Genomic DNA, 23,012 nt, shown 5'->3' with positions numbered 1-23,012 from the left:
TCCAAAATAATTTAGAGGCAATGTATAAACTCTGTCCTTTAAAAAAAATTTTTTTTGGGGTGCTACCCAGGATTGAACCCATGGGCGTTCTACCCCTGAGTATGTCCCCAGGCTGTTTTGTTTTGAGACAAGACCTTGTTAATTTTCTAGGGCTGACTTTGAACTCAGTATTCTCCTTCCTCACCCTCCTGAGTAGCTGGGATTTCAGGTGCATGCCACCATACATGGTTCACCTCAGTCCTTGATGGCACAAATAGAGTGAAAATTAGCAAAACGCCCTTAAACACCTGGCTCTAATAAAAACCACCAATCCACCAATAACCAACTTATTAGACTCCATCCAATGACAACAGAATTTGTTGTGCAGAGACTACTAACCAAGATAGTATCTTGGGTCATAAAATAAAACTCAGCAAATTCTTAGAAATGGAAATCATACAAAGTATGTTCTGTAAGTATAACAGAATTAAACCAAAATAAGCCCAGTAATCTTGAATTTATTTATTTATTTATTTATTTATTTATTTATTTTTAGTTGTTGATAAACCTTTGTTTTATTTATTTACATACGGTGCTGAGAATCGAACCCAGGGCCTCATGCCAGGCCATGTGCTACCGCTGACCCCCAGCCCCAGTCCCAATCTTGTATTTTAAATGGTAAAGGTAGAGTTTGTAGGTAAGACCTTGGGCTCTGGATTTGAATAGAAAAGAATTTGAATTCTGGTTGTATTTATTAATATGTTATGGAAGCTTGGACAATTTATTAGACTTATAGGTGTTTTATTTCCTAATTTGTAAAATGGGCATAATAATTATCTATGTCTTACACCATTATCATATTTACATAAAGAGAATAAATTGCCTGGGAGAGTTTACCTCTCATGTGTTCGATGTACCTTGGCTATTATTATGAGGTTCTGGAAGCCCACTTAAGGTAAGATTGTTGATAACAAAGGCAGGAACCCCTGTTTGGATTTAAAATAAGAGGAGTGTGACGGATTCCTTGACATTGATCCAGCATAATGCATTTTAACATTTTACTAGAATATCACTCATTTGTTGTTTTGGAAATATTTACTGCATGTGACCTGGGTCTTTATTCACATTCTAGAGCCCAAACTTTGCCTAGCACTGGTGAACTGTGTTTTCTGGGGTTGATTCATACAGCCACCCTCTTTACCACCTTCTTTTGACTGATTAATTTTGTTGATGAAAATGGGAACCATAATAGAAAGAATTCATTCATTTAATAAATGATTACTTGGCACCTACTTTGTAGTGAGCACTATCTTAGATAATGGGAAAACAATGGCAGAATGTATTGTCTAAAGGGGAAGCAAATACAACAAGCTTTTTTAAAAAAAATTTTAGTTGTAGATGGACACAATATCTTTGATTTATTTTTATTTTTTAATTTATGTGGTGCTGAGGATTGAACCCAGTGCCCCATGCATGCGAGGCAAACACCCTACTACTGAGCCACAACCCCAGCCCCAAATACAACAATTTATTATTTATTTATCTATTTTTGGGGTATCAGGGATTGAACCCAAGGGCACTCAACAACTGAGCCACATCCCCAGCCCTTTTTTGTTTTTTATTTAGAAACAGGGTCTCACTGATTTGCTTAGGGCCTCACTGTTGTTGAAGCTGGCTTTGAACCCACAAGCCTCCTTTCTCAGCCTCCCGTGCCACTGGAATTACAGGTGTGTGCTGCCATGCCCAGCAAATACAATAACTTATAATAAGCAATTAGAATAAAAATAGTGAATGCTGTGACTATTGGAGTACAGTTTAATAGACAAAGACACTTGAGTCGAGATCCCCTTTGCAGTTGCTATTCTTGTCCACTCTGTGTTAAGGATAGCGAATAAGAGATGGAAACTATTGGCTGGGCTGGTGGATGACAGGCAGGGTGGGAAAGGGGGGCACCCCTTAGTGTGTCCTTGTACATTCATGATGGTGTCATAGACCCAGAGAAGATTAGAACACACTGTTATAAGCTCACCTCTCAGATCATCTTTCAAATTCAGAGATGCCAAAAGATCAAGATTCCAAAATTAGGATCTTATGGGTCTTTCCAAGTGAATATGCTTACCAGTTTTGCTAATAATGATTTTATGAGTATTTGCCAAAAGCTGACCTGAGGGAAGGCCTATGCTTGTGAAAAGTAGAAAAGAATTTTATTTAAAAGAAAATGATTTTTTATAACTGAAGATGACTGTTGTAAATTGTGGCTTCTAATAATGTACAGGAAACAGGTGTCTTATGAAGCTGTTTGAGACAGAGACAGAACTCAACAGATGAAATGGGGGTTAAATAAAATCTCATCGTCAGCAGGTTTAAAAGTGGTTTCTATATTAAGGAGGGCATAAGGAGCTAGACGGAAAAGGTATTTCAGTGACTAAAATAACTGACTTTTTTGACCACTCTAGGGAGCAGAAAGACTTTAGTTTTGGATCCTTGGGCACATGATTACAGAAAGACCAGAGAGTTAAAATGAGCGTGAGTATTATTATTGACTATTCTGTCAGGCTTAGCAGCTTTATGTACGGGGGCAATTAAATGTATTCAGAAGCTTGAATCAGTCTCTCAAAAGATTTCAAGTAGCAACGTGAAATTCCTTCTTTAAGGTAGATCTCTAAAACCATAGGAGCCATGGTCCAACCCCTTAATGAGAGCAAAGCAATTTTCCTAGGTTGGTAATGTCTCACAAGTTTTGTAATGATTGAAAAACAGAGAATAATTTGTCTGTAAAGCTCTAGGAAAAATGAGAAGATTCTCAGAGCACTGAAGGACTTAATCTGGTATTAGTTAAAATTCCAACCACCTGCTGTAGAAAGTTTTATAAAGTATGTATGGTATATTCTTTTCATCTGTACAAAAACTGGTAAGATTATTTCTTTTTCTTTTTTCTTTTTTACTTTTCTTTCTCTTTATCCCTACTCTCCCCCTTTCTTTCTTTCATAGATAATCAGTCCAAAAGTCAGGGAAATGAAGTGACTTACCCAAACTGCAATTACTGCTAAGTAGCAGACTGAGTACACCTCCTTTTGGATTCTTCAGCTTCATTGGAATAGAACATAATTTGGATATGTAAATAATCTCTATGAAAATATTGTTCAAAAGATGCAAAAATTTACCACAGGTTTCAGAGTTTCTGTTTTTATGTAAAGAAGTAACTAATGATTTTATGTTGAGTGTGAGTGATACCTTGTTCTCTGTCTTGGTAACTTTAAACAAATTATTAGATTATTAGTTACTATCAATAAATGACATTGTAAACTCTCATTTTTGTTTTATTTACATTTGTAATGTGATTTTATTGTAAAAACTTTTTGTAAATAGAGATAAACCAAGATAAAGATTATCTAACTCCCCAGTTCTTGACCAGAGAAATAACTGATAAGGGCTGGGGATGTGGCTCAAGTGGTAGCATGCTTGCCTGCCATGTGTGCGGCCTGGGTTCGATCCTCAGCAGCACATACAAACAAAGATGCTGTGTCCGCCGAAAAACTAAAAAATAAATATTAAAAAATTCTCTCTGTCTTAAAAAAAAAGAAAGAAAAAAATCACTGGTAAGCTTTAATGTATCTTCCTAGTTTTTTTCTTTGTTGTTGCTGTTGGGTACAGAGATTGAACCTAGAGCCTCTTAACCACTGAACCACATCCCCAGCAATTTTTTTTTTTATAACCACATCCCCAGCACTTTTTTTTTTAAATTTTTAAATAGGGTTGCTCAGTTGCTGAGGCTGACTTTGACCTTGTAATCCTCCTGCCTTGGTCTCTGAAGATGCTGGGATTATAGGTATGCACCACCACACCCATCTCATCTTTCTAGTTTCATATACTAATGATGGTTCAACTTAGTTTTTCAACTTTATAATGGTGGGAATGCAATATATATTGAGTTTAAGCCGTACTTTGAACTTTAAAACATTTATTATTATTATTTTAGTTGTAATTGGGCACAATACCTTTATTTCACTTATTTATTTTTATGTGGTTCTGAGGATCGAAGCCAGGGTCTCACATGTGCGAGGCGACGCTCTACCACTGAGCCACAACCCCAGCATCGCTGTACTTTGAATTTTGATCTTTTCTCAGGCTAGTATTATGTGGTATGATGTCTCTTGTGTGATGCGGGGCAGCAGCAAAGAGTTGTAGCTCTTGGCCTCAAAATCACCAGGGGAAGCAGAGGATATGCTTCAGTGTACTGTGTTGCTTGGCTATGATGTCAGCAGGCTAGGTCTACTACATGCATTTTCCACTTGTGATATTTTCAATTTATGATGAATTTACTGGGATATAAATTTAACTTTGTAAGCATCTGTATACCCATATATATATATATATATATATATATATATATATATATATATAGTATATATATATATATATATAAAGTAAATCATATCCACAAACATATACTGTATAAACACATTTGAAATTTTATATACACACTTAAAATTTTGTATATCTTAAATACACATAAATGTATTTATATATATATATATATACATACATACAAAATAGTTGTCTGCTTATATGTTGATTTTTTAAGAAATTGTCATGTCCATTCATACACTTCTACAACAGCATTTTTATGACAACATTTTTTGATGTTTTAAATTGTCACTATGAACAATACTGAGAGGAACATCTCAGTAACTTTGCCTAAATTTTCAATTCTTTCCTTAAGGCAAATGTCCTGGAGGGAGTTTTGATACATGTTGACAATTGTCTTCCAGGGAGTTATTCCCACCAGCAGTGTATAGGGGTTTTTGTTTCCTCACTTGCACATTTACAAGGAGGGTTTTCAGTTCATCAGTTGGCATTTACTGAAACTCCTATGTACTCATAGTTCTGTCCTCCTGAGGATATTTTATTCTAAATGACTAAATGACCCTGAGATACCCATGGAGAGTGCAGTGACAGGAAGACCAGCTGGTTTGCAAGATTTATTATTTTTTTTTAATATTTATTTATTTATTTTTAGTTTTCGGTGGACACAACATCTTTGTTTGTATGTGGTGCTGAGGATCGAACCCGAGCCGGATGCATGCCAGGCGAGCACGCTACCCCTTGAGCAAGCTACACGCTACCGCTTCCCCAGCCCCTGGTTTGCAAGATTTAAACAAGATACTCCATGCCCAGCATGTGGCAGAGTGTCTATAAGTAGTAAATGCTAAGTGTATTGGTAACTATTATTATTGATATTTTAACTTGCAATCTTCCCCTTCATCTCCATTGGGAAAGGTTGTCTTTCAGCCTCCACATGAAATACACAATCTTCTTTTCCGTGTCTTTTAAAGTTTCTTCAAGGATGAGTTAGACCCATTTTCTCTTCACCATGTGCACTTTATATATATTTCTGTTGTAGGTCATATCATATTGTAACAAAGCGATTTTTTTTATATGGTTGATTTTCTAGGTACATGTGAATCCCTGTAAATAAAGACCGTGTTTTATCTCTGCCACAGCGCTAAGCACACGTCCTGACATATGATAGCAATGCAATAAATGTTATGAGTGAATGGATTTTAAAAAAGCAAAAGTGAAAACGTTTCACTCTTCAAATAGGTGAACTGTGACTTCCTCATGATCCCTTATTATAGGATTTAAGGTACAGAAGAAAATTGATGAGGACTTATGGTCCTAGTTTCCTCTGAAGTTTGCAATAGAATTAAGAAAATATGCAGCAGGGCCACGTGCAGTGGCACATGCCTGTATCCCAGCTATTCAGGAGGCTGTAGGAGGATCTCAAGTTTGAAGCCAGCCTGGGCAACTTAACCAAGACCCCGTCTCAATAAAAATGGCTGGGGATGTTGCTCAGTGGTTAGAGCACTTGGCTAGCATGTGCAAGGCCCTGGGTTCAATCCCCAGCACCTCAAAAAATAAAAGAAAGGGGAAAAAAAAAACTATGAGGCAATTATGGAGAAAACTATGAGATTTCATTGGAAGTTTAGACACAATGCTTTTGATGTGTAGGCAAGAGTGTCTTCCTTTTTTTTTTTTCCTGTGTTGTCAGAGTATGTCACTGAAGAAAAAGGAACTTGCCAAGTTTTCAGAAGGAGGGAAAAACTAACAGATTCCTGGGGAGATGTCTGCTTAGACTTTCTTTCCTTTTCCCTAATCCACATGGGTGAGCCGTTTTAGTACTGTTATCTACTCCTTTCTGTCCATAATTAGTTAGTGGTGGACAATTTACTCAGGAGGCACCAATTCCTTCATTGTACTGAATCAACGAGAGTGTGTCCCTTGGTTATTAGGGCCAAGAGGGGCTAGTACCGATTAATTGCTGCTGGAGCTGGACCTGAGAGGACATGTAGTGGCACTTAGGGTGGCCATCTTTGACTCTGGGTATGAAGAAGGAGAATAAGCACATCTGCAGAGTGAGAAGAATGATACAAATGTGCCCCATTAAGCAGAGACAAGAAACCATGCCATCCATAGGGAGAGGGAGAGGGGGGTAGGGAAGAGAAAGAGACGAAGAGCTGCCTGGGCTTTCCACTATGGCTCTGCTCGACTGTGGGGCCTGGTCAGGTTCTGTGCTCTTTGTCTGCAAAGACACCCTTAAGTTAATTGTAAAAACCTTCAATGATGGACTGGGGGTTTGGCTCAGTGGTAGAGCTGAACCTACCAAGGCCCTGGGTTCCATCCCCAGCATGGCAGAAAGAAAGAATTTTCTGTTTTCCATTTTTACTTGTTATTGGAGTCTTTTTATCTTTCTTTCTAAACTTCTAATACAAAGAATTTAACCAAAGCAGTAGGTTGTTTATTGTACAGAAATAGTGAGTGGTACTTTGAAAACTAATGTCCATCCTGGAAGTGCCAGGATTTTGTCCCAAAAGACATGTTAGAAGGTGGTGTGGAGGTAGAGTGTCATGTCACTGTTCCTGATGCTTTATGCATAAATCAGTCCTTATGGGCAGTCCAGCCAAGGGGTCAACTATTTTCTGTCTTGACTATGATCCAAGTGGATCTTTGGATGTACCCTGGCCCCACAGTGACCTGGATATCGTCCTCAGAATTTCTGCACCAGTTTTACCTCTTGGCACATTTGTAGAGAAAATGATCAGGATCCTTTGGATTAGAGGCAGGCAGTTTTCCTGGGAAAACTTTTAAAAATGCACCTATAGGGTGACTTATCATTTAAACTTTTGTTTGTTTGTTTCTGAAGATTGAACCCAGGGGCATTTAACCCAGTACCAATCCACATCCCCAACCCTTTCATTTTTAATTTGGAGACAAGTTGCTAAATTGCTTAGGATGTTGCTGAGGCTGCCCTTGAACTTGTGATCCTCCTGCCTTAGGCTCCTGAGTCTTGTTGAAATTACAGGCACACATCCTCACACTTGGCTCATTCAAACTTTTGAGAGTGAAAAGGACACTATTAATAGTGGAACAGAAGTCAAAAGTGGAACTATTTTTGGCAAATGGTTATATCGTCACCATATCTCTGGTGGTTTGTAAAGACTTATGTATCTATTAAATTAACAAAGGTACTGACTTTTATTTGAGAGTCCTTATTTTTTATTTTGTTTTAAAAAGTATTTATTCATTGTAGACAAAATGATGAACTATAGATATACATAAAGAAGACACATTGGGCTGGGGATGTGGCTCAAGCGGCAGTGCGTTCGCCTGGCATGCAAGCGGTGCTGGGTTCTATCCTCAGCACCACATACAAATAAAATAAAGATGTTGTGTCTGCTGAAAACTAAACAATAAATATTAAAGATTCTCTCTCTCTCTCTCCCTCTAAAAAAAAAAAAAAAAAAAAAAAGAAGACACTAAAACAAATACCCAGTCACTCACCTCTCAAGGATAATGACTATTACTGTTTTGACACATATCTTTCCAGGTTTTTCTATTTATGCTTATATTTAAATAAAAATTAGACTATATTGTACATATCATTGTATAAATTGCTTTTAAATGTCTTTTCATGCCAATACCATTTTAAATAGTTATTTTCTAATTTACTTATGTGCCATAATTTGTTTAACAATCCCTATTCTTGGCCATTTAGGCATTTTCTAGTCTTGCTAATTGTGCTTTAAAGAGCCACTCAGAATGTTTTAGTGGAGAGGGCTTCTGACTTTTGCTATTTCAGCAAGTTGTTTTATTCATGAACTCTAATTCCATTTACATCAATTTGGGAGCAGTCTATCTTTTGGAATGAGACATCTTTTGCCCAGGGGGAGGTAATCAAATATATTAGTCTAGAGTCACAAGAATAAATTATTTTTTGCTTAAATTAAAACCATATGTTTATTAGACGTCATGTCTTCTTCCCTATTCAATGGCATGCTAATCTGTTCCTGGTCTCTTTGTGGAATGAAAAATGAATCATGGTTTGAAGAACTGTCATTCTCTCATTTTCTAAAGAAACTATTAATGATGGCTGTTTCTTACTTCTCTATTATTTTTTACCTAGAATTTTCTTTTATTTTCCTACTTCCTAATATTTATTTTGTTTCCTGAGTGTCCAGTCATAATTTATTTTTCATTTCCTGCTACTATAACAACTTAGAACATTAAACATGCTCATAATACTTGGGTGGCATTTTATAGTGACACCTTATACATTCATGTATATCGTTTATAAAATATTTTGATAACCTGCCATAGATTCTCGTTCTGTCCACATGCTTAAAAAAAGGGCAGCTCTCAAGAATAAATATGAATGTGTTTAAAAAAAATAAAAACCATCCTGCAATATTTTTTTCTTGTGAAATAAACGTGGGGAAGCAGAGGTTTTTTTGTATGGAGGACCATGCTCTCAGAGACCCCTCAGGTGAGAAACACGCTGTAGACTGTATACATAAGCCTATTAAAACATTTTAACTGGTCACCAAAGCAAATAGCATTTTCTTCTTCCAGGAAGACAAAAGAAGCTTTTGGAAGCAGGGCCTGTGCACCCCCTTGTGTCACCTGGGTGGTATGAGCTGCCAGCATTCCTTCCTTGCATAAAAACAGATCTTCCCAAAGCTGAGGAGAAAGATGGCTTTGCAAAGAACACCATGATAGATATCAAAACACACAAAAGAGTAATTTGTAATTTGTCTTTATATCTCTAGGGATTTTTGTACCATGAAGTGATCTTGACTTTTGGTACATTTATTAGATAGCATTCTCTTTTTATCTTACCCCATCTTTGCTATAATATCATTTTGTATAATTAAAAAATTTTAACAGTAACATACTCATTATAGAAAATACAGAAAGTATAAAATAATTATTATAACAAAGAAGATGATTATAAGCATTTTTGATGTACTTTCCTCTAGTATTTTATATATACACACACACACATATATATACATATGTAATTTATATAGCAGATAGTATATACTGTTTGGGGGTTGATTTCTTTCTTTCTTTCTTTCTTTTTTTTTTTTAAACTTGACATTGAATTCTCACTATAGGAAAGTCAGTTTCTGTATCTCTCAGGCTCCATGCTGAATCTCTAGTACCCAGCAAAATACATGGCAAGTAATAAACTCCTGACAAATAGTAATTCAATTGCTGAATCTTTATCTTGTTATTTATGTAACCATTCCCATTTCTGGTTTGTTCACTATTGTAAACCACATAATGATGAGCTTCCTTGTGCATACATAAATCTTTTTCCACCTTTCTGATTTCTCCATCATGATATATTTCTCAAATGCAATGATTAGATCAAAGGGAATAAGAAATACCAATTACATGTTGCCTGACTGCCTTCCAATTCACACGGTCATCAGCAGGGTCTATGAGTAAATGGCAGAGCGTCAGATGCAACTAAACTTGGGTTCTCAACACTGGGTCCTTGATACTATTCTGTGCTGCCTCTCCATCAATCCAATTAAATAACTGATTGAACATTGGTAATCTAAGGATTCTGATTAATTAATTCTGACTTACCAAGCCAGTAATTCTGGCACAAAAAAGAAAGGGTTAGTTTGTTGGGGCTTTAACTTAATAAAGCCATTCTGACTCATGATAACAGAACCACTATTAGTCCAAATAGTACCTTTGTTTAAAGCAGAAAAAGATCATCCTTCTCTAAGATATTCAATGCACTGTGTAGGAAAATTATCTTAATGAATTCATCTATGAATACAGAGGTGGGAATTATACCCTCTACAGCCATAGGACACAAAACCTGGATGACTGCATTTTCTAAGCCCTTGGGAATCCAGTGTTTAAACCAGCCTAGAGGGCTAGGGATGTGGCTCAGCAATGGAGAGTTTGCCAACTTGCCCTGGGTTCAATCCTTAGCACCACAGAAAAACAAACAAACATGGGAAGGGTGGAGGAGTGAGATGAACATCATTATCCTACAGGTATGACTACACTACCTGTGTGACTGTACATCATGTTCAGCCAGAGGAAAGAGAAGTTGTGCTCCACTTGTGCACAATGTGTCAAAATGCCTCCTACTGTCATGTATAACTAATTAGAACAAACTAAAAATAAATAATTAAAAACAAACAAAACCCAGCCTAGAATTGTGTGAGGATGTAATGTCAAGTTAAGTAAACCATGGTTTCTGGAAGCCCCTTTATGAAAATTCGGACAACTCTTGCCCTTCTTTTAATCTCTTGACTTCTCTTCCGGTCTCTCTCTCTCTCTCTCTTTTTTAATGTTTCCATTGTTCTCCAATTTCATCTACTTCTCCATTTCTATTCTGGTATCATAAATTCTCTCAGTTGAGAGTGATGTCAGAAAATATCATTATATGGGCTGGGGATGTGGCTCAAGCGGTAGCGCTCTCGCCTGGCATGCGTGCGGCCCGGGTTCGATCCTCAGCACCACATACCAACAAAGATGTTGTGTCCCCCGAGAACTAAAAAATAAATATTAAAAAAATTCTCTCTTTCTCTTTCTCTCTCTCTCCTCTCTCACTCTCTCTTTAAAAAAAAAAAGAAAATATCATTATATAATAAAATAACGCTTTGTGAAATAAGCCAAATCCCAAACCCCAAAGGCCAAGTGTTCTCTCTGATATGCAGATGCTGACTCACAGAAGGCTGGAGGTGGTGTGGGTGGAGAGGAGGAAGGAGTGGAGGCACAATGGGGTGACAGGGGTGAATAGGGGGAAGGGAGAGGTTATGGGAATGGGAAAGACAGTAGAATAAATCATACATAACTTTCCTATGTTCATATATGAATACACGACCAGTGAAACTCCACATCATATACAACCACAAGAATGGGAAGTTAGACTCCATGTATGTATAATATGTCAAAATACATTCTACTGTCAAGTGTAACTAAAAAGAACAAATAAAAAAAGTTCAAAAGTAAAATGATAAAATAATAAAACAATAATAAACCATTCATTCTCAAGAAAATAAAATGACTTATAACTATGATTTTAGTATTGTAAAAGTAAGTTTCATGTATGTCTTTATTTGAACATTTTTTTCAAAACTTGAATTTATTAGAGAAATATTTTGTTTTTCTAATATGTGGAGTCAGAGAATTTGTGTTCTCCACCTCATTACTTGACCCTTTATAGGATGAGTCTTCATCAATTCCAGAAGTATATTTGATATTCAATTTTGACATCTCAGCTTTCAAATGTAAACTTGTAGATAAAAACAGTGAGTCTTTCAAGAGATATTATTATTATTATAAAAATTCTCTATAATTAACATATTAACAGTGGGCTGACAAGTTGAACAGTTGTGAGGACATCTGAACATTGTTTTTTTTTTTTTTTTTTGTGATACTTAGGGATTGAACTCAGGGTCTTCTCTAGGCGAGCTCTCTGCCACTGAGCTATGTCTCCAGCTCTGGTATACATTGATTTTTAACTATTTATTTTTGAAATTTTTAATATTATTTTAAATTTTATTGAAGTATGTCCACACCGAAAGTAAAATTTTAAAAGGCATAGTTTATTTTAAACGACATTCTGAGATCTTTTTTACGTGATAGACACAGAAGGTTACATTTCATTTAAAACAGATTTTTCTCCTCTATTTTGTTCTGCTACTGCCATCTAGAGTAAAAGTGAAGCAAAGGACAGACCTCAAGCAAGCCACCTAGAGTTCAGATTCAGTCAGAAGCAGAGCAGTTTAGCCAATCAGACCAGCACAGGTGGGACTCCCTAATGTATTTGTGAATTTGGCAACACACCCATCACCTGTTTCAGGCTCAGTTGTGAATAGTGAGTATTTGTCTTGAGTGTTTTCTGTCTTCTCTTTTTTAAAGTTCCTTTTTCTCTTAACACATTTTCTTCTGAAAATATGTTCTTTTCTTTCTCATAAAATAGTTCTCTCTGGCCACACACCTGTAATCCCAGTGGCTTGGGAGGCTGAGACAGGAGGATCACGAGTTCAAAGCTAACCTCAGCAACGGCGAGGTGCTAAAAAACTCAGTGAGACCCTGTCTTTAAATAAAATACAAAAATGGGCTGGGGATGTGGCTCAGTGGTCAAGTGACCCTGAGTTCAATCCCTGGTACCCCCCCAAAAAAAAAGTCTCTCTGGACAGGATCTGACACACTAATACTCAGATGTAAAGGATGAACAAACTGTATGAACTGTTTGGGGGCATTTCAGCATTAGTGAGTGCTATGGTTTCAGGATGGTTTGTCTCTACCAAAACTCACGCTTGGTCCCCAGTATAATAGTGTTGAGAGGTATTGGACCTTTAAGAGGAATTCATGCTTTTTTTGTGGGAGTGAGTTCTCACTGTTGCAAGACTGGATTGGTTACCTCGAGAATGGGTTGGTATAAAGTGAGCCTGGTATCTCTCCTCGGTCTCCTCTCACACACGTGCTGTTCTGCACATGCCTACTTCCTCTTTTTGTCCACGAGTTGAGCCGCCATGAAGTCTCACTAGAAGGAGGAAAGATGCCATCTTCTTGAACTTTCCTGCCTCCACAACTGTAAGCCATCACGAACCTCTTTCTTTTATAAAGTATCCAGCCTCAGGTATTTTGTTATAGCAACAGAAAATAGACTATAACAGTGAGCCTGCAAGCAGCCATTTCATCTCTTTCTAGGTTGGGGCAGTTCAGGATGAATGCATTCATATTCAAGTGGCAACAGAATTATAAATATTTGAGGATTTATCTAGTTTAGTTGCTCAATAGCTGACTTTCAGAAAGACTTTGCCTTGAACTCCACCAATGATGACATCCTATGGGACTTCAATATCAATACATGAAAAGACCTGCTACAAGGGTCCTCTCTGTTGTACTCCCAGAACTTGCCTAAAAGAATATCTTTTTCATTTTATGGAAATTGCTTAATTATATGTCTGTCTCCACTAGGACTTTATGCTAAGGAGACATTCCATAGATGTTTGTTAAAGAAAAATAAAAGTATTACATTTAACATTTTATGAGTTTCTCTTTGTTCTCAAAAGACTTTAATGCGAATATTATCGTAATGGCATAAAATCAGGCAAACGGCGTAGCCTGCAGCTCAAACTCTACCATGGTGTTGAGACTTGATTTGCTATCCTTGAACTGCATTGTGGTGTTGAGACTTGACTTTGCTATTACTACTGTCAGCAACATCACTTAACCACACCTATTACTAGATGTATATCTGAACAGCCATAATAAAGTTCTTAAGTGCAGGCGTGCTACCAGCATTGAACCTGGGATATCTGTATTCACAGCGTGGAGTCGTTAAATACATGGCTAGTTAGATGATAACAATAGTAACATAAGCCTTTTAAGTGGCACCAATAGTAGAAGAACAACAATGGAAAAAGGCGGGGAGTTAAAAAGCCAAGCCACTGATATTTATTTCTGATAAATAACAGTGTCACATAGGCTATGTTGGCTTAGCGAATGGCTTGCAAATCAGAGGAACAGCAGCTACACACCACGGGAGTCCTAAGGAATGGTTACAGATTAGCTAAATGAAAATAAAATTTATGTGACCAGAATGTCTTATAATCACAAGTAGACACAGTGATGGCAATCTTCATTAATAACAATCTTTGACTATGAGGTACCATTAGGGAAAAAAATGCTTGCTAACTGATCTAAGTTCAACAATAGCTAAAAAAAAAAGCAAACAAATAAACAATAACAACAAAACCCAAACAAACAGAACAGAAACAATAATCGGAATTTTTTCAGGGGTTATTAATAGCACCAATTTAAATGAATTATCACAAAATTTGTTTCCTTTCTTCCTCTCTCCCTTCTTTTTTTCCAAGAAGCTTTGAGGGTGATGTCAATTACTGTTCCACTATAGATTTATTGCAGTTGTATCCTAACATCTACCTTAAATACAGTAACAAAAAAATACCTTCCTAGTTATTGCCCAAACTCCTTGCAGCCATTTTCTCATCTTTCATTGCCTTTTTTGGGGGGTGGAGTACTAGGAATTGAACCCAGGGGTGCTTTACCATTTAGCCACATCCCCACCCCTTTCTTATTTATTTATTTATTTATTTATTTTTTAAATTTTGAGACAGTGTCTCATTAAGTTGTTTAGGGCCTCACTAACTTGCTGAGGCTGTCCTTGAACTTTCGATCCTCCTGCCTCAGCCTCCTGAGTCACGGGGATTACAGGCATGCAACACTGCACCAGGCTTCATGACCTATCTCAATAACAATTTCTATCTGTACCTTTCTGATTTGTTCTTACCACCACTACCACCTCATTATTGTTATTATTAATTTGGCACTAGGGATTGAGCCCAGGGGCACTCTACCATTAATACATCCTCAGCCCATTTCATTATTCTCTTTTGAGATAAGAGTCTTGCTCAAAATGCCCAGACTGGCCTCAAACTTTTGGCCCCCTTGCCTCAGCCTCTCCCCCCGCCCCCCCCAAAAGTCCCTGGGATTACAAGGGATGCTTCATTCAGCTGGACTCTACACCTTTAATTAATCAATTAACTTACCTTTTTGTTTTTTACTACATTTATTTTTTACAATTAATTTATTTATTTTACTATATTTATTTAAATACAGTATTTTACAGTATTATTTTACTGTATTTAATTTACTTACAATGCATTAGGTCACACAGAACACAAATGGAGCAGAGCTTCTCATTCCTCTGGTGGTACATGGTTTAGGGTCACTCCATAGTGTAATCATACATGATATAGGGAAATAATGTCTGTCTTTTTTACTGTCCTTCCCATCCTTACAACCTCATCCCTCCCCTTATTCCCCTCTACACAGACCAAAGTTCTCTATTCTTCCCTATGCCCCACCCTCATTCTTCTTAATATTGTATCAAAGAGAAATTAGATGACACCTAGCTTATCCCCAAGCGAGAGTATTCAGGCAATTAGTGATACAGCCATGATTATATGTATTCTGCCAACACATATGGTCTATTCTCTATGCTTATTTTACTCCATTTCCCATTAATACTTGATACTATTGATCATTCCCATGTTTTTGAAAAAGACTTCCTTTGTAGTCTCTTGCTATTTTCCTACTCACTTGGTGGCTAGTCCTTCTTTACCAGACTTCCACATATTGGAGTGTTCAGGGCTCTGAATACAGCCCTTTTATCTTCTTATCTCAATGTTCTGCTTAAAATAATTCCATCCAGTCCATTGGCTTTAAATACTACGAATACTCAAGACAACTCTCACATTTTATTATTAATTTCAGCCAGGACTTCATCCCTATGCTATAGGCTCATATAGCAAACACATTTCCTCTTGGGTGTCTCAAACTCAATGTGTCCAAAAGAGAACTATGCATTTTATTCCACTCCAACTCTCATTTTCTCTGTGGCTTTGCCATTACAGTAAATGGTCCCATCATCTATCAATTGTTTGCACCCCAAACTAGGTAGTTATTCTTAATTCCTCTCTTTATCTTCTCAATAGCATTGACTTTGAAATAGATTTTTGAATCTAACCTCTTTTTACCATCACCTCTGCTACAATTTTAGTTCAATTCAGCAACTGTTGGTTAAACTAGAGATGTCAGAGACATCTTCACCTTTATGCTATCCATTATTCAATAGCAAATGAAGAGGTATTTCTAAAGTGAAAATACCATCCTTTAGCTCACTAACATAAACCTTGTAATGGCTTCAGTTGTGGTTTGGATATAAGGTGTCACCCAGAAAGCTCAGGTGTGAGACAATGCAGGAATGTTCAGAGGTGAAAGATTCGATCATGAGAGCTGTAACCTAATTTGATGGATTAATAATCTGAGTGGATAAAAATGAGTGGTAACTGTAGGCAGGTAGGATGTGGCTGGAGGAAGTAGGTCCCTGGGGTGTGCCCTTGGGGATTACAGTATCCTTGGCTCCTTGCACGCAAGCGCTCTCTGCTTCCTGGCTGTCATGAACTGACCATCATTCTTCTGTCATATGTTCGGCCTCATTCAGGCCCAGAGATATGAAGTGGACCAACCGTAGACTGAATCTCTGACCCCATGAGCCGAAATAAATTTTTCCTTCTCTAAATTGTTCTTGCCAGGTCTTTTGGTCATAGGGATGAAAAGCTAACTAACACAGTTTACATCTGTGACCAGAATAAAATATGGACTCTTACCTGAGGTCTGCATGGTCGGGCTCTTGCCTGTCTCAGGACATAGTCTCTCTCCATTTCTTCCCTTGTTCTCTGTGCTTGAGTCACTGGGCTTCATCTCACCTCCCTAAGCTTATTCTTCCCAAGACTTTTACCCCGTTATTCCTTTTACTTGAAACACCCCCCCCCCATTTTCTTTTCTTTTCTTTTTTCTTTTGCAGTGCTGGGGATTAACACTCATCTTTACATGACATTTGACATAATAAAAATGTGTATCCCAGGAGATACCTTTTCTAAGCATTGTAGCTAAGGCAGTATTCCACTCCCACCCTTTATCATATCACTTAATTCTATTTTCTTTAACAATTGAACTTTCTTATTTATTATTTTAGTTTATAATTTGTTTTCCTAATGAGAATACATAATTGTCTGGAGGGCATCTCTGTGTGTTTGTTCTCTATGCTTAGAACTATGTCTTCCAATTGTATTCAATAAATTTTATTAACTGATGAAGCACTTCTCTGGAGTTCTGTTGAATTTATTACATTTGGTGTATATGTCTGTCTGTAATTGTCCTAATAAATGAAAGCAGCTTATTGTTTTCTGCATAAAATGAAACTTGCTTATTGTGAAATTTCAAACAAAATAGCATTAAGAAGGAAGTCAAAGTTACTAAAAATCTCACATATAGGTAAGGTAATTACAGTTAAATATTGTACAATGATTGAAACAATAATCAAAAACTTAGCATATATTGTTTTGTTTTGGGTATTGAATTATGTCCCTAGAATGAATTCCTAAATGTGGAATTGTTGAGTAAAGATTATTCTCATTAAAAATGATCATGTAGCCAGGCACTGTGGGGTATTCCTGTAATCCTAACAACTTGGGAGGCTGAGGCAGGAGGATTATAAATTTAAGGCCAGCCTCAGCAATTTACTGAGATTATCAGCAATTTAATGAGAGCTTGTCTCTAAATAAAAAAATAAAAAATGACTGGGGATGTACCTCAGTGGTAGAACACCCCTAGTTCAATCTTCAGTACCAAAAAAAAAAAAAAGCTGATGTGTTTTTTAAACTCTTTTAGTTACTTCCATGTTCCCATTTTCTAGTTGCTTCCAAGCAACTGTATGAAATTTTACTCTCACCAAAAATATATGAATGTATTTATTTTCCACATAAATGAAAAATTTGTGCTAATGTGATTAATAAAAGACATTTCTTGGTTGGTTTATTTTCATTTTCATGATTACTAGAGAGATGGAACATGTTTTCACTGTTTAGTTGATATATTATACATCTTCTATAATGAAATAAATGGGCTAAACTCTTTTGCAAATAATTTTCTACTGGTGGTATGCCATTTTTAATTGATTTATGGTAATTCTTTATGTATTTGAACAATAATCCCTTTGTATAATATGTTCTGAACATATTTTCTATTCGTGATTTTTCTTTATTCTAGAACCTTACATAACATTTAATCTGAACATAAATGTGTATTCAAATTAAATATTATTTTAATAACATTCACATGGCATCAGTTTTAAAAAGTCTCCCTGTCATCCCAACCCTGTTCCCTGGGCACTTGCTCCTTTCAGGAAGCAACCTATGAATATATGTTGTTTTCCTTGTGCATACCCGTCTAGAGAGAGTCTCTGCATATCCAAACATATTTCCAAATAGTTGTAATCTATGCACATAGTTTTCAACTTTGCTTTACTTAAAAAATAATCTTAGAGATTGCACCATACCAGTATGTAACCTCTTGTTTTTGTGGCTGCATAGGGTCATTAGAGCCAAGTGCAGGAGTCACATCTGTGGTACCAGCTACTCAGGAGGCTGAGGCAGAAGGACTGCTTGAGTTTATAAATGGAGTTTGAGGCCAGTTTGGGTAACATAGTGAGACCCCAATATATAAAAAATTGCACTGCAATTTATTTTACTAGTATCCTTTTGGGGATATTTGATTTGTTTGCAGTGATTTCTTATTATAAAAAAATTGTGTATTTAATAATCTTGTATTGATGTCCTTTTGCATGGATATATTCCTAGAATTAAAGATGTGTACTACTTGGACAATGTTAAATTGCCCTCTATGTAATGTTCCCCAGTCATGTTTGAGAGTGCTGTTTCCTTATAGCATCTCCAAAGTGTGATGATTTTTTTTTAAACTTTGCCAAATAGGTGAAATATTTTATCTTGGCATAGTTTTAATTTGCATTTCTCTTGTGATGAGTGAATAAGCATCTTTCCATATGTTGAAGAGCGATTTCTATTTACTTTTTTAAAAATATTTTTTAGTTTCCAGTGAATTTTTTACTTTATTTGTTTGTTTATGTGTGGTGCTGAGGATCGAACCCACAACTTCTCACATGCCAGGTAGGCACTCTACCACTGAGCCACAACCCCAGTTCCTGTATTTACTTTAATATAAACTATTGATGTTCTTTCCTATTTTTCCTTTTGTTATTGAATTATGAAATTTATTCTTTTCCACTGATATGAATTTTAAGGATTTTTTCCAGTTTGTCATTGTGCTATATTTTTCCCATGAAGTACTTTTAAAATTTTGACATTATCAAGCTCATTAATTTTCCTTTAAGGACTTCTGGGTTTTGTAAAACATGAAAGACCATCCTTAACTCTGCAATTATGAAGAAAAAATTCCATTGGGTTCTTATTTCTTTTATATATATATATATATATATATATATATATATATATATATATATATATATTTGATTCTTTATTTCTTACATTTAAACTTCTGAATCATCTGGACTCTATCTTGGACTAGCATGTGAGAAGTGAATTAGGACTTACTCTCCTCCTCCCTATTACGTGCATTGGTACTCAGGTGACTCTCTAGCTTGTTTTTTATCTACTGACTTAAAATGCCACTGTAATCATATACAAAATTTCTTAATGCTTTATGCTATACTTCTGAACTACTTCTTCTATTCTACTGAGTTATATGTTTATTCATGTATAAATATAACATTCCCTCCCAATACACATATCAAGTAGGATCACTCTTATCTTTTTCTAAAAAATTTCTAAAAAAAAATTCTGTCTAATCTGGCTTCTGTATTTTCTCTGAATGAATTTTAGCTTATTTTGTTAAAAATAAGCATTAGAATTTATTTTTATTTTATTTTATTAGCATTTATTTTTCTTGAAATAATAATTTTAGAAGAGTTAACCATCTTTTCCTGTTATGTTTCATTGATATATTTTAAAATTTTTCTCATGTAGATAATGCATGTTTCCTGATTTCTCCAATTTATCTTTTTTTTTTTTTTTGGTTGCCATTTGCAACTTGTCTTTTAACTTGCTTGAGATTATTTTCTGCCCAGCAGATTTCCATATTTATATAATCATGTTTATCAGCATTTTCCAATGTTTTTCTTTATGGTTCTGCAATTCATGGACTATTTAATTAACATCTCCCTATTTCAAGCCTAAATATAATTTTTCTTTAGTATTTGAGAATATAATTAGGTGACTTTTTTCATTTCATACACACAGGGCCTAACAGTTTTACATTCAATTTGATTAATATATTTAATATTATCTTTTTTCCTTGAACTTTTTATTTTTAAAGATTCAAACATACAGAATATTTTAAAGAGCAGTGCAGTGAACACCTTTACACTCTTCATCAATTGTTAAAAAATAGGATAAAGGCTAGACCCAGTGGCCCATGCCTGCAATCCCAGGAACCTGGGAGGCTGAGGAAACAGCATCACAAGTTTGAGGCCAGCCTCAACAACTTAGTGGGACCCTGTCTCAAAAAAAAAAAAAAAAAAAAAAAAAAAAAGAGGGCTGGGGGTGTATCTCAGTGGTAAAACTCCCCAGGGTCCATTTCCCAGTACCAAATAAATAGATAAATAAATAAAAAAGGATAAAAATTACAAAAGAATAAGAAAAAGGGTAGTAGGAAATTAGTGTTTAAAAGCAGTAAATGACAGTGATTCTAAGATAAATTTTCCTCCTGTTGGATTATTATTACATATTTGGCTGTCATTATTATGTATTTTAATTATTTTGTTTTTGGTAGTAGGCATTGAATCCAGGGGTGCTTAATCACTGAGCCACATCTCCATCCCTTGTTTTCATTTTTTTTGAGACAAGGTCTCAGTAAGCTACTCAGGACCTACTAAATTGCTGAGTCTGGCTTTGAACTTGGTGATTCTTCTGCCTCAGCTTCCCAAGCTGCATGCCACTGTGCCTGGCTTTCCTCAAGTGTCTTTAAAATTGTCCTGTATCAATGTGCATAGCTGTAATTAATTCGTCTTTGTTACTATACAACATTACTATAGCACTTTACTTAGATTTATTTTTTACTTTGTTGTTATTAGACATTGGAGTAGTTTTTTGATCTTGGAGAAGTTAGTCCTTTTAGATACATTGGAACTGGTGATATATTTGAATTTTTAATGGATCAAGGTATGTGTTACTAAGTATTGTCAGTTTTCTCTCTGGAATTTCTCTGCTACCTGTGCTCTCAGAGCCGGGCATGTGGCTCCCCCTTTTCCACAGCCTCAACAACATCTGGTATTATCTGATTTTCTAATATTTACTGCTATTATAGGTAAAGTATTTCTTTGTTTTAATTTGCATTTCCAAGATAAATGGAGGAGTCTAATGCCATTACTGTACTTCTTTTTAAGAATATAGTTGATTTTATATGTGTGTCAGTCTGTGTCATTATATTCTGAACTATTTGAGAGTAGGCTGCTTACATCATTACCCCTTTACTATCTTACTATTTCAGTACGTATGTATTGTGAACAATATCCTATTTTTATGACAGCAGTTCAGCTATCAAATGAAAAAAAAATTAAATAGATATAGTATTTTATCTAATCTACTGTCTATATTCCAATTTTGTAAACTGTCCCAATATTTTCTCTCTCATGTGCGTGTGTGTATTATTATTATTATTATTTGTATTGGAGATTTAACCCAGGGCTGCTTGACTACTGAGTTTCATCCCCAGCCCTTTTTATGTTTTATTTTGAGACAGGGTCTTTTTAAGTTTCATAGGGCCTCGCTAAGTTGCTGAAGCTGGCTTGGAACTCATAAGCCTCCTGCATCAGCCTCCTGAGTTGCTGGGATTACAGGCGTGCACCACCACGCCCAGCTGTGTGTGTAGCTTTGTACTGGGGATTTAACACGTGGGGTACTTTACTATGGAGCTACATTCCCAGTCTTTTCAAAACCTTTTTCTTTTTAGCCAGGGTATCACTAAATTTCTAAAGCTGTCCTCAAACTTGCAATACTTCTGCCTAACCTCTGGAGTTGCTAGGATTATAGGCGTGAACCACAGCACCCAGATCGTTTATATTTATTTATTCTCCAAGAAAGAATCCAATATAGGATCACATATAGCATTTGATTTTCCTAGCTCCTAGTTCCTCAATATTTCTCTGTCATTCTTGATTACATATTTGAAGAATATGGCTAATTATTTACAATAAAATGCCTAGGTTGGAATTTGCCTAAAATGTCTCTTCTCAATTGGGATTTCTCAAGCAAACTAAGATCTGGAACATCCAGTGTATAGAATGAACTAATTTCTCTCTTATGAATCTGGAATGGAGGATTGAGAAAATAGTCACTCAGGTCATTTTCTCTAAGAGTTAATTCTGCTGTGGAACCCTGGGTGAGAGCCCTGGCAACCTTATGACTTAGTTCAGGTTATGCATTGCAGGCTGGGCTACTACATATGTGACATTGTACTCCTCTTAAGATATGACATTTGGAAGCACATATGTCATCTCTCATTGATGTAGATTTTGATCATGCAATTAAGGTGTTGTCTAGTTTCTCCCCTATATAGTAACTGCTATTCTCTTTACAACTAATAAACAGTCTTGAGGGAGACCCTTTATGAGTGTATAATTAGCTTGCCCCTTTGTACAATGAATTTTAGGAATTGCTTAAATTTTCTGAATATAAAAACTTTTTTAGTTATATGTGCACACACACTAAAGATTGAACTAAAGACTGAACTAAAGATTGAACCCGGGGTGCTTTACCACCAAGTTACATCCCCAGCCAGTCCTTTTACTTTTCTTTTTGAGAAAGTGTAAGTTGCTCAGACTGGTCTCAATCTTGTGATCCTCCTGCCTCAGCCTCCTGAGTTGCTGGGATTATAGAGATGTGTCACTATGCACATGCAAAGTTTCTAATATGATCTGACTTATTAATATTTTTTCCTTATATTTAATTTTCTTCATGTCCTAGTAATGAAATAATTCCCTATTCCAAAGTTATGAAGTCATTCTCCTTACTTCTTAGAGCATTTTAGTTTGTTATTATGCTTAGGTTTTTAGTACTTCTGGAGTTGATTTTTGTGTATGGTGTGAGGTAGGCACACAATTTTACTTTTTTTCCATATGTGAGGCCAGGCGTGGTGATGTACCCCTGTAATCTCAGCAGCTTGGGAGGCTAAGACAGGAGAATCACGAGTTCAAAGCCATTCTCAGCAACTGTGAGGTGCTAAGACCCTGTCTCTAAATAAATATAAAA

The 23,012-nt window shown here is 36.0% G+C and overlaps 1 long non-coding RNA gene across 2 annotated transcripts in view; it reads left to right on the top strand.

Moving 5' to 3' along the window:
* The window catches only part of LOC308652625, a 56,502-nt gene extending 48,719 nt beyond the window's left edge, over positions 1–7,783 (top strand). Inside the window, exons 5-6 of one of the 2 annotated variants that reach the window (XR_014022840.1) lie at positions 3,734–3,808; positions 5,000–7,783. This is a non-coding gene — a long non-coding RNA (uncharacterized lncRNA). Of the gene's footprint in view, positions 1–2,435; positions 2,506–2,970; positions 3,714–3,733; positions 3,809–4,999 lie in introns of those variants that run through there. The other variant, XR_014022841.1, reaches the window with a different exon arrangement.
* Positions 7,784–23,012: the final 15,229 nt, after the last annotated feature.

This window comes from Spermophilus citellus, assembly GCF_964194105.1.
Source record: "Spermophilus citellus genome assembly, chromosome: 7".
NCBI lineage: Eukaryota > Metazoa > Chordata > Mammalia > Rodentia > Sciuridae > Spermophilus > Spermophilus citellus.
The sequence above is the reverse complement of the archived record's forward strand: the minus strand, read 5'-3'. Positions and strand labels throughout refer to the sequence as shown.